The 6,000-nt window shown below is 35.7% G+C and overlaps 1 protein-coding gene across 1 annotated transcript in view; it reads left to right on the top strand.

Moving 5' to 3' along the window:
• The first annotated feature begins 850 nt into the window (after positions 1–850).
• LOC126757543 (eclosion hormone) overlaps positions 851–6,000 on the top strand; it is a 76,677-nt gene continuing 71,527 nt past the window's right edge. The window contains exon 1 of the mRNA XM_050471531.1: positions 851–1,138. The gene's annotated coding sequence lies outside the window, so the exon portion shown is untranslated. The remainder of the gene's footprint in view (positions 1,139–6,000) is intronic.

The raw sequence follows: 6,000 nt of genomic DNA, 5'->3' as shown, positions 1-6,000 counted from the left end.
TAATGGAAATATTAGCTGAAATCTACATATGTATGTATATGCAGAAAAACTCTCAAAAAGAAGAATGCTAAAAGATTTTAAAATGATTTTTGCACGCGCTTATCACCGAACGAAAATGCGTTGCACTTTACCACAGAACAACTTATGCGCTAATAGCAAACGCAACAAAACGCCAACAGATCCCCGCCAATGTCGGCAGGCGTCAGACGGATACTAACGTCAATGATTACATTAAAATCGCATTTAGAAAATTTTTTTTTCAGGTTGTGAGCGTGTTTAAACGTCGACAATGTTCGCAACCTATGAGTCGTCGGGAGCAAAGCTTCCTCCGACGTCTCACAACAGGTTGTCCCAGACGACTGCAGCAAAAGTCACTAATTCAAACATAAATACTTCTACATAGATTCAGGGTTACCACTCACACATATTTTTTCACAAATATTTTACTTTATATTTATTTAGTAGTAACATTTTATTTGGTAGCAGCAAATCTTCAATTCAATAAATACAAATTGAGAAAACGGATATACATGTATAGTATATCATGCCATTTTATCATATGTATGAATTAAACGAAGACTAAAATCTCTTGACGAACACACGAATGGCAACCACGCACACAACGACGTTTGCAGTTTGCTGAGCGAGTGAAAAGTTACGAAAAGTTCGATGTTGTCTGTGCATTTTCCGTAGCCAAGCGCGTTACCGCGAAATGATTAGCTTCCGTTTGCGCTGATGAATTGATGCACTACAACGGCAACAACCTAGAGCAACAGTATTGCAAGCTTTTTCATTTAATCTAGCTCGATATGCATTAACCTAATAGGAAAATAAAAAGATTACGCAAAAACGCAAAGATATAAAAATGGTGACTCAGGAAAATTGGTGTGAGTGTTAAAAAAAAAATGAAACGTTTTAAATAAAAATCGCTCTACAAAAAAGTCACAATAAATAATATGCAATTGAAAAGTATTTAGAGCGCCAAGTCCACAAGCAGAGCGTGCAACACACACGATAAAGCAAGCAACCGCATCGCAGCAGTGAATTGTAGCGAACGGAAGTGAGGATTTTATGAAAAATGCGCTGCAGCAAATTGCGTAAAAATATTCGCAAGCACAGATGGTCATAGTATAGATAAGTATGTTTATATAAAGTATGTTTGCATATGCATATATACATATTTACGTGCAAAGGCTCATCTGTATGAAAAGCATTTATTTTTATGCATTTATTTTTACATTTTTTATATTTTTATTTTAAATTTTCGTTTTTACTCTGGCACTTTTTTGCTTTCGCTCGCTCTTCTAGCGAACTGTAAAAAAAGAGAGAGAAAAAACGTAAGGAGGAAAATCACAAATGTTACCACTTTATATAAAAACCGTTTTAAGTAACTGACATTGTGGCGTGCATATGCTTCATTTCGCCAAACGAGGCTGCCGTATATATGTATAGTATACATTTAGGGTGTAGTATGTATTTAGGGTGCTACAAACGAGTTGAATATTGCTAACGCGGTCGCGATTTGTATGTTGCATCCAGAACCAGCATGAAGCGCCTCTAAAACCAAATCCGTATTGAAATCAATACTCGAATGCATTTTCGGCTGATTTCCATGACATAAATAAATATAGGTATACATGTGAATGTACTCAAAACCTCACATACCTCATTTAATAAACTCGAACAGCCAAAGGTTCGCTGGGAAAAGTAAACGCCAGTTGGTCGGAAAAGACTAAGCGCAAGACTTATTTAAAACTTTAGTTAATCGGGTATTCCAGCCGAGTTGTGATGAACACCGCAAAGTATTTTTTTCTCATAAAATCTTAACTGGTTCCAATACTTTTCAGTTTAAAAATCAATGTATCTGAATAAACCTTTACACAAATAGTACTCCTAAGTTATTTCATCTCTCGTCCAAAAATTTCCGAAATCCGACTATAACTGTGTGTTTCAGTGCGTGTTGCTGAAAATGTCAGTCAATTTGTGAGATTTATTAATGAAATTCGGGGAAAATGTTACTTTGATAATAACATAGTCTTATGTCCAAAATGTGTTGAATCTGCTCAATATTTCCCTTAGTCCTAATATAAAGATTTTCGAACTTCCAATTGATTTTATATCACATATGTCGGCCAAAATGCTAGTTATTGATAAAAACGAGGAAAACTTGTCTTGGCCCCCATATAACTGATATTCACAATTTTGAAACGTCCAGCTGACTTTACTCCGCATATTTGTTTATATTTCAACTTTTTGCCAATATTCGTTTTTTTATGCAACATACACTGATACACTGATTACAACTCCAATTTTTAGATACCACTTTTGCAGTACGGTTTGTCGTTTTCTTCGAAATACAAGGTGTGTTCCAAAGTAAACAGGACTTTTTGAATCTAGCGCCCCCTGGTGGCTCCATCTATTTGTCGACTAGTGCGTTAGAATCTGTTATCTTTATCGATTGTGCAGTGAGAAGCTCATGACATTTCATTGATTCGAAGTGAAGTTATTGCGTTTTAAGTGTCAGTATGTTTGTGTTACCGATGCGAAAATGAGCTTCGATCAAAGAGCCAACATTAAGTTTTGTTTTAAAATTGATAAAACTTTTTCCGAAACGTTTCAATTGATTAAACAAGTTTATGGCGATGATTGCCTATCCCGTAGCAGAGTGCACGAGTGGTTTCAACGTTTTCAAAGTGGTCGTGAGGACATAAATGGCGATCAACATGTGGGCTAATCAAAATTAGAGATCACCGGAAATTTCATCGAAACTGTGCGTGGATTAATCAAAAATCAGCCAAAATTATCATTGAATGGAAATGGAATTGAACATTTCCAAAACATTGATTTATCGCATTTTGACTAAACATTTTGGTAAGGTAGGTGCTGTTTGTTCCGCACAAATTGACTGACGACCAAAAATTGCTGAGAATCCAAGTTTCGAAGGACATCGATTGAGACCGATTATTTGACCAAAAATCACATTTTAACCATTAACCACTCCCCGTATTCACCTGATATGGCACCGTGCGACTTCTTCCTTTTCGGAAAAATGCATTTGCCCATGAAAGGAAAACGTTATGCAGACGTAGAGGCCATTCAAAAGGCTTGCACCGGCATATTGGCGGTATACCGGCCAACGAGCTAAAACACTCGTTCGACTTGCTTTTGGACTGTGAAAAAAGCTGTATTGAAGCAGAAGGAGACTATTTTGAATAAAATAGATTGATTTTGCCGAAAAAACAATGTTCTATTTTTTTTAAAGTCCTGTTTACTTTGGAACGCACCTTGTAAGCCTCAGTTTCGGCGATCACGACATCATTCAAGATAACAGGAAATAGTCGCCGGGGGCAGATCTAGAGAATATGGTGGATACGAAAAAAATTCGAAACTCAATTTATAGATTTTTGCCGTCATTTTCACTGAATTGTAACACGAAGCATTACCTTGGTGAAACAGCACGTTCTTTTTATACTCTTTCAACTTGTCCTTCCGTGCAAGCTGTAACTTGAGTAAAAATTGCGATTCCCAATGAAACTTGGTACACATGTTCCTTGACAAAAAGTAAGTACGAGATCGTAAGTAGATGGACTTTATCGGACCACTAATGCCTATAATCGAAAACTTATCGACCTTAACTAAGCCCTAAATTAAATTAATGTGATTGGCACAGAAGATCACAGTAATTAAAGGCACCTGTAGGCTAAAAAAAAGTGGAATTGTCCCCGTCCCCTCATTGGTTTAATATACACATGTCCTAAACCACTTACGCTACAATAACCAAATTCATTCAGAACAAATCCTTTAAGCACTCCACACTGACACTATACAAATAGATGAAGTTGGAAGACAGACTCGTGCACTCCCTTTATAACTCTACTGTTAAAAACAACTTAAAGTCCGCTTAATCAATAACTGATACCTCAGTGATAATAAGAGAGAGCTTTACAGAAGCCGGAGTAAAAATGGCCGATGGGTGTGGTCTTGCCCACTTTTAGACAAAATCACACCAAATTTGGTATATAACATTCCGCTCACATGTCACAGCTCGAAATTTAATTTCCATCTAAGTGTTCCACTCTCCAGTGTATAAATCAAGATAAAATTAATATAACGGGATAAAACTTTGCACGTATAATTTAAAGTTTGCCATCTTATGACGAAAAATTGCTCAAGCGCCTAGATACCGAATATGTGGACCCCAATACATTTGGCTTTTTCCCACAAATATCGATTAATGTGTGAGATAATTAAAACTTAGCGCTAATCCTTTTCTGACAATGGTATGTCTATGTGTCAAAAATGGGTCAAAGCAGTTCAGTACTTCCTGTAGCTCCCATGTACCTAATGCAACGATTTACGAGACTACTTCCAAGCGACCTTATACCGCATATATCGGCCAACGTGTGAGTTATCTCAATGAAAAAGAGAGAGCGTATATTACTCATAAAAGTGTGTGTCTTTGTGCCTAAAATGGATAAAAAAAATGGGCGAAACCTTGACCTATCCTCCATATAATGGGGAATCTCAGGGAATATTTTATTTGTATATTGTATATTAGTAATATGTAGCAAAAAATTGTAGCACTTTGTTCACAATTTCAAGTTCTTAATTTATTCTTTAAAATATATATCCTCCCCATTAACGTAATGCTCCTTGGCCTAATACACTTTTTCCAACGTATTTTTTCCTCGCAACAGTTGTTAAAGTCAATAACGGAATAACCCTCAGTATTCCTAGCGATTCACGTTTAATGTCTTCAATCGACTCATCGTTTGCTAAATAAGAATCGGCCCATATTTCCGTCGTCTTTTTACGAGTAGCTTCGCGCAAACGACGCGTAACACTAAAATAGCATTCCTTGTTGAGTTGTTTGGCCGGTAGGAAGGAATTCGGAGTGCACCACATTTCGATAATCGAAGAAAACTGTCAACATAACATAGATTTTTGGACGTGGTTTTTTTCGGCTCGGCTCATTTTTGCCACGATATTCGGCCGACTCATCATCTGTTTCCAAGTCGTAAGCATAAATCAAAAACTTATCGTCAGTTCCTTCTGATATTCCAAAAATTCCAGTAAGATCTCTGATTAATCGTCGATTCGAAAGCACCAATTCCTTGAATAATTTTTACCAATCAAAAAGACTTGCTCTCGACAAACAGTTATCACCTAAGGCCTCTTTTTTCGGATACACCCTAACTTAGCTTTTCCTCACTTGTTTTCATAACTCAATAACTGAATATACATATAAAGCCTGACTGTACCCCTGCAAAATCAAAAAGAGCACTTTGAGCGAAGCCTCAAAGGAGTTCAATGAAAAGAAAAACAAAACAAACAGTTTCTCATTTTACGATTTCTTAAGGGGGTACTCTCATGTGAACGCATACATTTTACCACTTTTTAGGAAATTTTTTTTTATGCGACAACAAAATTCAATCATTTTAATTTTTTAATATATTTTTATTTGTATTTTGAAATGTACAAAAAAAAAAATTTCATTTTTTACATTTTTAATATTTTTATTTTTTAAATCAAAGTAGTCCCCAACAAAAAAGTAGTTCACTGGTCATGGTGATAGCGGCTGTTCATGTTGTCTGAAATAAAAAAATCTAATGGATTATTATTCAGTAGTTCTGCGGCTATCGTTCCTACCAAATATAATAAATTTCTTAAAAAAAAAATGTCGAACTTCAAAAAAAAGTCACGAAAATCTTTTTTTTTCGTTAAAAATCGTTTAAAAAAAAATATGAAAATATTTTCGAAAATAAGCAATTCTGGTAGGGACGATAACTATAAATGAGTAGAAGAACATATGTAAATTTTAAAGCAATCGGTTGAATACTTTTTTTTTAGGGCCATGACAGTTTCAGAAAATGATGATTCGAGAAAAATGCGTTTAAAGTTTTAAGTGTCATGGTGCCTGGTAGACAGTCGCTTACGACACGTCGCGACTATGAGCTGCAACTTATCAAATACTATGAATTTCGGTCTGAATTTTTCACA

Source organism: Bactrocera neohumeralis, chromosome 2 (assembly GCF_024586455.1).
Source record: "Bactrocera neohumeralis isolate Rockhampton chromosome 2, APGP_CSIRO_Bneo_wtdbg2-racon-allhic-juicebox.fasta_v2, whole genome shotgun sequence".
Taxonomy (NCBI): domain Eukaryota; kingdom Metazoa; phylum Arthropoda; class Insecta; order Diptera; family Tephritidae; genus Bactrocera; species Bactrocera neohumeralis.
The sequence above is the reverse complement of the archived record's forward strand: the minus strand, read 5'-3'. Positions and strand labels throughout refer to the sequence as shown.